Source organism: Anabrus simplex, chromosome 4 (genome assembly GCF_040414725.1).
Source record: "Anabrus simplex isolate iqAnaSimp1 chromosome 4, ASM4041472v1, whole genome shotgun sequence".
NCBI classification, from domain to species: domain Eukaryota; kingdom Metazoa; phylum Arthropoda; class Insecta; order Orthoptera; family Tettigoniidae; genus Anabrus; species Anabrus simplex.
Window position 1 is genome coordinate 267,292,783 of NC_090268.1, and position 12,358 is coordinate 267,305,140.

Consider the following 12,358-nt stretch of genomic DNA (forward strand, 5'->3'; position numbering starts at 1 on the left):
AGGGGTGTGAGTTGGTGATATTCAACTCAAGTCCAGTGCTATAGAATATGAACTTTTCCGTAACACTGTCTTCCAGACATATGGTCTGAATTTTGTTGTTATGCGCACATGTATTTAAAGAGGTATAATTAAAATTGCATGTCGTTGCATTTATTCTAATCCGTTGCACAGTATTTCTACTAAAATAATTAAGTGTGAAATTAAGTAACAGGTCTATTACTACAGGGATATATTCTGTTCGCTTCGCAGTGACTAGTACACTTCAGCACAGTACTTTGGTTACGCCTGTTCCATACGAGCGTTGAAGTCTCCACTAATGATATTAGCTCAACCTTCTCGTTACGGTATCGCAACCTCCTGCTTGGACTCATTTTATGTGACAAGCAAAAAATACGCTGGTGATTCATGATGGGGCGTAGCCACGACTACGGCAGCAGATTGGTACTCTACTCAGCGATATTCAAGCCTAATTTTCAAGGTAATGAAAACATCAACACTCTGTTCCGAATCTTACATCTGGCCAACAGAAAAATGATTCGTGATTTGTGTAGGCAAGAGAAATAAAGATTAACAGTCTATGAATGCACATAACCGTATTAATGCAGAGGCGTGATCATTTATTAGAATGAACACTTTGTAAACCGAGGATTTACGAGAAATTCTACTTCATCTGTGAGAATATAAAGTAGGCCTATTCAAAATATGAAGATTGTTTCCTTAATATTCCTTTGTCATAAATTTGAACATTCTGTGATAATACTGTCCAAAAAGAAATATTAAAAGGTTAAAGTTAATCCATACGAGCGTTGAAGTTTGCATTAATGATATTAACTCAAGTTTCTTGTTATGGTTAAAATAACGCTAGTTGATAACCACTAGCGTGACAACCCTACTGAAATGTATGTCAGCAATTTCACACTGCAATTTCACATGGACACACATTGTGTGTCCATCAGATAAGACAAGCGTTTTTTAAACTTCTTCTAAATGATGTACATCAATCCATCCAAAAAAAGTTTCATGCCAAATAGATTGTTTCACGCCATCATAAACCATATGTCATTCAAACAATGATCCGTCAAGAAAGCTACATGCAATCATGTTTCATATTACTTTAACAATGAAATATTTTAATTGATATATAGTCCACAATTCTGGACGGAAGTTTAATACTGACTAACTAGTTTAACGGTTTCCGGAGACACCAGAGTGATCTAATTTTGTTCTTCAGGAGTTATATTAAGTGTCAACATATTACTGCTGCCGAGCGAACTGGCCTGAGGTTAGTCTCGCACAGCTGTAACCTTGCACTTGGGAGATAGCGGGTTCGAATCCCACCGTCGGAAGCCCTTAATATGGTTTTGCGTGTTTTCCCATTTTAACAGAAGGCAAATGCTGGGGCCTTAAGACCTTGGCCACTACCTTCCTGATCTTAGCCCTTTCCCATTCATCCGTCCTTCGGTGTGTTAGTGCGACATTAGACAAATAGCAAAAAATAATAATGAAGATTACTACTGCTACGCTGACGTATTTTAGCACCTTCAAATACCACCACACTGAGCCTGGACCGATCCTGCTCTCTTGGGCCCTGAAAGTCAGCGCTCTGCTACCAAGCTCCACAAGTATAATACTGGTGTCCGGCTCCATAGCTAAATGGTTAGCGTGCTGGCCTTTGGTCACAGGGGTCCCGGGTTCGATTCCCGGCAGGGTCGGGAATTTTAACCATCATTGGTTAATTTCACTGGCACTGGGGCTGGGTGTATGTGTCGTCTTCATCATCATTTCATCCTCATCACGACGCGCAGGTCACCTAGGGGTGTCAAATCGAAAGACCTGCACCTGGCGAGCCGAACATGTCCTCGGACACTCCCGGCACTAAAAGCCATGCGCCATTTCATTTTTTCATAATACTGGTGGCCAATAGCTGTTATTCGGTGACCTGATAATAAATAATAATAAATAATAATAATAATAATAATAATAATAATAATAATAATAATAATAATTTTATTTGCTTTACGTCCCACTAACTACTTTTTAAGGTCTTCGGAGACACCGAGGTGCCGGAATTTAGTCCCGCAGGAGATCTTTGACGTGCCAGTAAATCTACCTACACGGGGCTGTCGTATTTGAGCACCTTCAAATACCACCGGACTGAGCCAGGATCGAACCTGTCAAGTTGGGGTTAGAAGGCCAGCGCCATAACCGCCTGTCGGTGACTTGAATAGTACACTTTCACTGTTAACAGTCTTCTATTTCAATGGGGCTGAAAGTCACGTTGTTTTTCTCTCAGTGCATCAAACATTATCTTACAACTGGTAAGTGAACATGTTATAAACTTTTATTGAGAAGGCGAGGAGTATTTAACATTTTTCCCATACATGTTTTTTTGTGCAAAGTAGATTTAAAACGCGCTAACTCCGACAGATGGGATAGGAGATAGCTAGTACTGGAAAGGAGACGACCGTGGACTTAATTTATGTACAATCCCAACAATTGCCTGGCGTGAAAATAGGAAATCATGAGAAACCATCTTCGGAGCTGCTGAGGGTAGGTTCCGCATCCACGATCTCCCAAATGTAAATTTCTAGATGACACACTACAACAACGTCACTAGGAAATCTGGGTATTGTTGTCAATAGATGAATAATGTATTATTTTGCTAGTGAAATTGAAGGGAGAGGTTCAGTTGAAATTTAGAATGAAACTCGGGGAATATCACCTTATGACTATGTATACAGTAAGTATATTTAACTACAAAATAATAATAACTAGCTGAAACCCGTCAAGACATGACGGTCAATGGGGTAAATATTTATTGAAGGTTTTTCTTGTAGACGACAAACTTTTACACAGGTACGGCGACGATGGGTTTGGACATTAATTAAGGTGGTGTGAAAATGGGAGACAACGGAGAACCATTATCAGGGCTGTCGACAGTCGGGTTCGAATCCATTCTTTCCCGAATGCAAGCTGATAGCTAAGTGACCAAAACCACGCAGTCACTTTGATCGGTGCATTCCTTGTACCTTATGGCACTATTGCAAATTCAAAATATCGCTTTATAACATTGCAACATTTAACTGGCAATGCCTGAAAACTGGCTCAGGTAAATAGAGACCGTCACGTCCCTTGAGGTGCGAAATAGAAATTGATGCCTCTTGAAAGAAATTGAAGTGTTTTATGCGATGTTGTTAAGTCACTTCTAGGGATCAGAGCACTCTGTCCAGCTTCATCCCCACTTATTATTTCCAAATCTAAACAATTTTCGTACATACTTCTCCTAATCTGGTTCCGTTTAGGAGCCGCTAGGAAACGTCCCGATTTCTAAGAAGCATGACTACGGTTCCAATTTTTAGTATAAGAATGTGTGGAGGCAAACAATTAATTCCACTGAATTCAAGAATTATGTAGGAAATTGAAGTAGCTAGCTTTCATCTTCAGTATTAATCTGTTGATATAAGCCCAATGCAAGAAAGCAAAGCATGAAGGCCCTTGGAGGGGTCACAGGTAAAGGCTTCCACTATCCGTAACCTCGGCACTTGATGGAGTAGAGTGGTTAGCTCTACGCCTGGCTGCCTTTGCCCCCAGGAATTAACCTGGTACTAATTTTTGGTGTGGGCTGAGTGAACCTCAGGGCCATGTGCACCTCCGGAAGTGATAAGCCTAATGACCAATGAAGCCCAATTAATTAATTAAGAAAAACAACTTTTGAGAAAATGATGACAGCTTTCGCTGAAGTGAACCTTTTGCAATAAATTTCAATCACGATATCAGCATGTGCTAAAATTCTGACTGGTTGTTCAATATCATTTGATCCGTCACTATCTACCAAGATCGTCTGAAGCGAAGTCGCGTGCATGCTGGGTGAAGGGTGTGGAGGGCAAGCATAGCTGCTACGCATGCGTTAATCTCAACTCTCAAGGCCTAACAGTTAACTTCGGTTCCGTCCGCGATGATTCTTGTTAACTGTTAACTGAGCTCCGAACCTAATACCATTAGTGCCTTATCGAGGCAACCTTCAACCCTTCGACCTTCTGATCTAAAGGCACAACCTACATTTTACAATAAAAACTGAATTCAATGTCTTAAACTCTCACGGTCTAACCACTTAACAGAAATAACTAAGCTGTACAGGAGTTTCGAATACTCAATCTACCTCGCCTTGGTGGAAGAAAAAAACACAGGTTAAAGTTAATGGCCCAAAAGTGAAAATGATGCGGAGGTAGACACTTGCACTCCTTGAAACTGACACTTAGAAATCCACAACCCTATTTGGGCTTCTGGCCCGAAGTTACAGAGGCTAATCCCATTCTACGGAGGTGACTAGCTGGAGAAATTTCAAGTTACAAAAATATAGACAGAAAACGGTTACAAAACATAGTCACATCAAAAACTTCTGATGGGGAACTCGAGAGGGTGTCACACTCTCTATTCTCGAATTTAATCTAAGTGCTTTTAGGCTTGTTTGAAATTTACAGTAGAAAGTTACATTTTAGCAAATTGGAAATTAAAGGTTACACTATTGAAGATAGGCAACCTTCCCCTCGAGCTACCTTACAGAGGCTATCACCAAGTTATTAAATGGCTGCCATTACCTTATTTCGTTGGACTGCTCGATGAAGGGCGAGACACTCCCAGCTCCACTATTAACACACACACACACAGTAACTGGACGATCAAGGAGACAAGATAGCTCGAAAATTTGCCAACTTTTTTACCCGAGAGGAAGGTTCTAGAAAGATCTGGGCTAAAGCCCGTCAGATCCCCAATTTTTTATTTGATAATTTGATATGGAGAAGAAAGCGGTGATTGGTGGAAAAATACACATTCAAAATTTCTCATTGGTACATTTTGAATTTGGCGGAAAGGGATCGAAGTGTTGACAACTTTAACACAACAAAAACAAATAACAATTAACTCAGTGCAGTAAACCTTAGGATAACAAATTACTTTGGAATTTTAGTAGTTCCTCTTCACACTAGAGGGCATAACATACTTTTGTTGTAGAGACATCTGTGAGGAAAAGTCCCAATTTTTTTCCCAAGTTGTTTCAAGTTTTAAGTGTAAGATGTTATTTCACAAGGCGCTTGAATTAAATGAACGGGGTGGGTGTACCCTCGCGGTACAACAATAATAATAATGGTGATTTTTGGTTCGAATGGAAGACTGAATTGCAGTTTTGAGATTCTTACAAATTAATACCGAGTGGGTTGGCTATGCGGTTACGGTCACGTGTCTGTGAGCTTGCACATGGACAAGAGCGGCACCTGACGGTTCCCATATCCTATTTGCGCATGCCCGATCTCAGCGATTGTCTGCACTATGTTGCCAATACTTTATTTATAGCCCTCGTATAACGTGACGACGGCATTCTTCGAGTGGATATACCTAGAGTAAAGAAGCCTCTAATAACCACAGAATGCTCTAAGGTTAGCTGGTCGAAATTCATTCGGCATTTAATCAGTTTGTTTGCATCATATAAAACCTGGCATTTACTATTATTAGCCGACTAATATTTCACATGGTCAGCCATTATCATTTTCTTATTTTAACTCAAATAATTCAGTACTCCAGATTTTGGCGTACAGTAATTAAATGCGTTACGTTTATGTCATGTTTCTTTCGATCAATCAAACAATCGCTAACATCCAAAGCGCAGCGTGCATCCAATTCATGTTTCTCACACTGACTCACGTGACGTTCAAATCGTCGAAGACATCACATAAAATCTGGAATTTTCTTTTTTTTACACAATTCAAATATACTGGGGTTTTCCATTAAATTATTTAACAAAATATGTATCTACAGACGCACTAAACAATGATATTACCATACGACCATTAAAGTAGACTATCTCTGTGAACAGGAAAAATTAATTTTAAACAGGAAAGCAGACTTAGAAAATAAAATGAAAACAGGCGTGCCAAAAGTGCTCTCAGTGTTTGAACTAGAAAGCAGGCATCCAAATTAACAGTAATAATCAGGGAAAGGACTTTAAGGGCAAGAAAGGTTCTGAAAATACATACAAAAATGTGTTGATGAAATCACTTTATTAATGGTTAAAGTAGTTACATACACTTTCTTTATCACGTTTACTGGGTTCTAATAATTAATCAACATGTTATACTGGATTACATTCAATATTTAAACGATTTTGCCACTAAGTGGCTAGCGCTTTGAGCTCAGTAGATCCGTATTTACCTGGTAGCGAGAAACTGCTCTCGACATCTGCAGAAACCATTGGGGCAGATTTTCTCAGCACTCTTAAAGGGAGTTCAGTCGAAGTCGCAAAGGTTTCCACATCTGGATTGTTATTCAAATTTAATTCTAATTTGTCTTCAGCAAATCCCTGGGGGTTGTCCCTGCACCAACCTGATCGAAGGATGCATCCCCAACTTCTTCCACTGTTCCTCCTCCATACCTCCTTCTTCATAACCTTCGACATGATTTTGTGTTGTGAAAAATGCGCTCTGGTACGGACTGGTAAAAACACTAACACGGCCAACAAGAGAGTGCACAGTAGATACGTGGAACCATTAAATTCATGCCAGTACTAACTGAATTTAGTTTAATCTGTTGCAACATCATTATTTAAATTTTAATTCGATTTCACAGTTGCAGGTTGGCCATTCTTGCTAAGGTTGGCCATTGTTGCTGGGATTTGAATTACTGATGATTTTCATAAATTATATTTTAATATTTACTTATTTACTAGCGTTGAGTTATGATCAAACAAAATGGTAGAAGTCTGTTCACGAAGGGAAAAAGTCTAATATTTTAAAAACGTATATATATGGGGTGAAAAGGTGCTGAAACATGAAATAAAAGGGAAAAGTTGGTAAAATATAGTAACCTTACAAATAAGTGCAAATGGTGCAATAAATTCATTTCATGTCCCCACATACACATGTTAACTTATCTGTATGAAAATAGCTACAGTATATTTTTTTAAAAAGGTGCTGCATCTAAATATCCTTTCACTACTAATGATGATTATGCTTGTTGTTTTAAGGGGACTAACAAAGAAGAATAAAAACAGCCGGGCCAAAGGTACTCTCACATTTATATAGATCAGATTACGATTCAAGGAAAAATGCTCATGCATTGCAATCGGAGAACATTGTCTACCACGGACGGGTTTATAGAGTTCTTTCGTGCATTAATTGCGTGGAACAGGCTTGAAACAAAAAGAGAATTGTCAAAAGTAACAACAAATAACCCTCATCCGGTGTGTATAAATATAATATCAATCATTTAAACGATCCATCAATCAATCACCCTTGCCACAATTGATCATCCATTTGTCCGGCCACGCACTCTGCCACCTTGAACACGTGTGAGCCAGGCGGGGAGTCCCACATCACAGACTGGGGTAGCCTGGGAACGGGCGAGGTTTTACAATCAGTCGGTAGGGGACTGGGAATCACAGTATGAGGTCGTGGGTTCGAATTCTGAGAATATTAACAGCCTGCTGTTTGAATGACCAATGCCATGATATATAATATTCCGCCAATTTAAAATGGATATTATAATAGATGCCAAGGTATTTCATAAGTTGAAAGAAGTAATATTTTACGGACAATTAATAGAAGGAAGCTCGCTTTTAAATAGCAGTTTCTCTGCCATGAAACTTTTAACTAGTATTGTTTATTACAATCTTCTTTGATTTTTTTTGCATGGGTCACCCATTAAATTATGTAACACAAATGTATTTCGAAACACACAAAACGAGAAAATTGCAATAAAATCGTTAAACCAGAATGTCTCTATGATTCGGATATATTAATGCTACATAGCATTGGAAGAGGTGTAAGTATATGATTCCTTGTATGCCCGTCTCTATAGCGTAATGGTTAGCGTTATAAGCTGGCGTCCACGCGGGCCAGGGTTCGATTCCCGGTACTACACGATATTTAAAAATGGCAGGAGTGACTGACACGTGGTCAAAATGGTACATGTAGCTCGCCACCACTGGAGGTGTGCCTGAAAAGAGCTATAATACCTCGGGACGTGGACACGAATTTACTTTATTCCTGAATGAAATATCTTGCTAGGAAGTGAATGTGTGCGAACCACAGTCAGAATTTTAAACTTGACGTATTAATAATTGTAATGATTATCGGCATGATTACAGGCCCATTTGAAACATTTTATAGTATTACAATTCTTCTTACCATATATTCAAATGTGATTGATTTTCACAATAATAATAATAGTAATAATAATAATAATAATAATAATAATAATAATAATAATAATAATAATAATAATAATAATAATAATAATAATAATACACTACAGCTTGGTTAATTAGAAAGTTTTAAATTCTTATTCGTGAATAATTCCAAATTTTCTTGTAGTCCCTTCACAAGGTAATGTTAATAACTCTTGTTTAATTCGAATATTATGTTGCTTAATTCGAAGTTAACACAGCATGTTAGAATTACCATATTTTCAAAAAACGACATTTAGGATGATGGATCGCAGCCTTAGCGGACGAAAAAGTGGTGTAGAATTGAGCTGCTGCTGCTGCTGTAAACTGAACTGTAGTAGTTGCGAAGGAAAGGTTTCAAGCTCTTGGTCGCCAGAGGATATATACCTTGAATAGTCTTCTAGGTAGCAAACTTTGAATTTCGGTAACCGGAAAATTTCACTCTTCAGGCTTAAGCCCAGAACTCCACTTGGGGTTGATCGGTATCTGTCAGTAGTTGAAATGTGACATTCCAGTGGATACTGGAGACACTTGGTCAAATATCCGACATACCTAGCTCGATAGCTGCAGTCGCTTAAGTGCGGCCAGTATCCAGTATTCGGGAGATAGTAGGTTCGAATCCCACTGTCGGCAGCCCTGAAAATGGTTTTCCGTGGTTTCCCATTTTCACACCTGGCAAATGCTGGGGCTGTACCTTAATTAAGGCCACGGCCGCTTCCTTCCCACTCCTGGCCCTTTCCTGTCCCATCGTCGCCATAAGACATATCTGTGTCGGTGCGACGTAAAGCAACTAGAAAAAAAAAATCCGACATTGATTTCAGATAGATTCAGTTTCGTTACCGACCCAAAACTAATAAGGGAATGTACACAGCTTTGGTTTACATTAAAGTGCTTGCACTACAGTGTGCCGCGTAAGTTGATTTTTTTCCCTTTTTTTAAAAAAATACAGCATTAAGGCCAGTCTGGGCCACTCACGTCATGAAGTGATTTCTGTTGTATTCGAAACACCCCCTGGGGGTGGGGGCTTTAGAATAACATCCACGGTACCTCCTGCCTGTAATAAGAAGCGACAAAAAGGGGGCCCAGGAGCTCTCAACTTCGTAGCGTGTGTTGGCGAGCACGGGGCCCTGAGCTCAGTAATGGCATTGCTTCCACTTACTTGTGTCAGGCTTCTCACTTTCACCTATCCTATCCGACCTTCCTTGATCAACTCTTGTTCTTTTCCGACCCCGACGGTATTAGGTTGCGAGGCCTAGAGAGCCTTCCATTTCCACGCCCTTCGTGGCCCTTATCTTCCTTTGGCTGATACCTTCATTTTCGAAGTGTCGGATTTCTTATTTTTTCTCTCTGATTAGTGCTATATAAAGGGTGGTTGCCTAGCAGCACTTCCTCTTAAAACAATAATCACCACCACCAGCACCACCACCACCACCACCACCTGTATTCAAAACTGTTTCGAAGTTTTCCCATCCCACATAATAGCAGACGTGGTGAGTACATAATACTGACTCTAGATCTGAAGGTCGAAGGGTTGAAACAAGTGGACAGATCGCAAAGGACTACGATAATAATAGTGTGTTTGGTATTGTTTAATTCGAATTCGTGAATATTTTTTCTGAACTGTTGAAGTTTAACTTAGCCATGTTCTACCCTATACGATCAAAATAGAAATTGAATATCTACTCAAAAAAATACCTATAACAACAAAAACAGCAACAACATCAACAACAATAATAACAACAAAACGCGTTTTCAATCACACAAAACTAAGATGTTACAGTAAAAAATGAAATGGCTTTTAGTGCCGGGAGTGTACGAGGACAAGTTCGGCTCGCCAGGTGCACGTCTTTTGATTTGACTTCCGTAGGCGACCTGCGCGTCGTGATGAGGATAGAATGATGATGAAGACGTCACATACACCCAGCCCCTGTGCCAACCAATTATGGTTAAAATTCCCGACCCTGCCGGGAATCAAACCTGGGACCCCTGTGACCAAAGACCAGCACGCTAACCATTTAGACATGGATGTTACAGTACAATCATTAAACCAGTATGTCTCTGTGAATCGGAAGGGTATCAGAGTGAAGGTAAAAGTTGAAGAAATAGCGAGAAAAATTCGAGAGGCACGATTGCGATGGTTTGATCGTTAAACATGGTTAAGTTAAACGAATGTGAAGAGACCAGAAATGTGTTGGGAAGAGGGTGGTGAAGATGAAAACAAAAAAGGTGACTACCCACGAGAATTCAGAGGGAACTAACAGAACTAACTAACTAACAGAGATAACTAAATGCCCATGAAATAATTAAGAGGGGATTTCCTCAAGGCAGTATTATGGACCTTTATGTTTTCTTATATACATAAATGATATGAGTTCCGAAGTGGAATCAAAGATAAGACATTTTTGCAGATGATGTTATTCTGTATAGAGTAATAAATAAGTTACAAGATTGTGAGCATCTGCAAAATGACCTCGATAATGTTGTGAGATGGACAGCAGGCAATAGTATGATGATAAACGGGGTTAAAAGCCAGGTTGTGAGTTTCACAAATAGGAAAGGTCCTTTCAGTGGATGGGGTGAAAGTTCTTAGTGGGGATCACTGTAAGTACCTAGGTGTTCATATAAGGAAAGATCTTCATCGGGATAATCACATAAATGGGATTGTAAGAAAAGTGTACAGATCTCTGCACATGATAATGAGGGTATTTAGGGGTTGTAGTAAGGATGTAATGAAGAGGGCACACAAGTCTCTGGTAAGACCCCAACTAGATTATGGTTCCAGTGTATGGGACCCTCACCAGGATTACTTGATTCAAGAACTGGGAAAAATCCAAAGAAAAGCAGCTCGATTTGTTATGGGTGATATCCGAAAAAAGAGTAGCGTTACAAAAATCTTGCAAGTTTGGGCTGAGAAGACTGGGAAGAAAGAAGACGAGTTGCTCGACCAAGTGGTAGTCTCTGTTCCGAGCTGTCAACGGAGAGATGGCGTGGAATGACATTAATAGTGAGTGGTGTCTTTAAAAGTAGGAACGATCACAATATGAAGAAAAAGTTGGAATTCAAGAAGAAAAATTGGGGCAAATATTCGTTTACAGGAAGGGGAGTTAGGGATTGGAATAACTCACCAAGGGAGATGTTCAATAAATATCCAAATTCTTTGAATTAATGTAAGTAAAGGGCTAGGAAAACGACAGATAGGGAATCTGCCACCTGGGCGACTGCCCTAAATGCAGATCAGTATTGATTGATTGATTGATTGATTGATTGATTGATTGATTGATTGATTGATTGATTGATTGATTGATTGATTGATTGATTGATTGATTGATTGATTGATTGAAGCTCATCGAACGTAGTGACCCTGAATAAAGACAGAAAAAGCTTTAATAAGAAGAATAAGTAGAAGAAGAAGAAGAAGACTCTATGAATCTGAAACAGTGAGCAAGAATACAGGCATCTAAAACTCTGAGAAGAAGAACGCAAAATCATTAAAATACAATATAGAGTCTGATGAACTCTTTCTACACTTTGTAATGCCGACTGCCTCTGTCGAGTTAAACCAGCGTTCTCAAGACCCAGAATCATTACTGTATGACTGATCCGCACAATAAGACAATTATAAAATAATATATTTGATCTGTGAAAGGTATAGTTGTAGGTTTCCCTTCATGGAAAAAGGAGTTCTGACATCTTGACTTATATGGCTAAAGTATGAGTGTAACTGGACGTAATTTTACATTGAATATTGAAATCAAAGCCATATTCGTACACGCCATTAATGACTTTAGAGGAGTAGTAGGTAAAGACTTCAACTATCCGTAACGTCGGCACGTAGTGGGATATCGTAATTATCATGGTGTAGGCTGAATGAACCGCAGTGTCATGTGCCTCTCCAGAAGTAGGAGTGAAGTTCTTCGATTTCCTGATGAGGAATCGATCCCACGACCTTCCAGATGAATCAAGCATGCCTTTACTACCTCGGCTAGGCTGTCTATATCAAAATATATTATTGAGGGAAAATATTGATCAAGAGACTGTACTATGAAAAAAATAGGAAGTTCAGCCACCTCTTCTCACGTGTGTTACGTTGAAAAGGATTGTTTGCAACTGAACGTAATTTTGCATCCGTATTTACTCATTTAT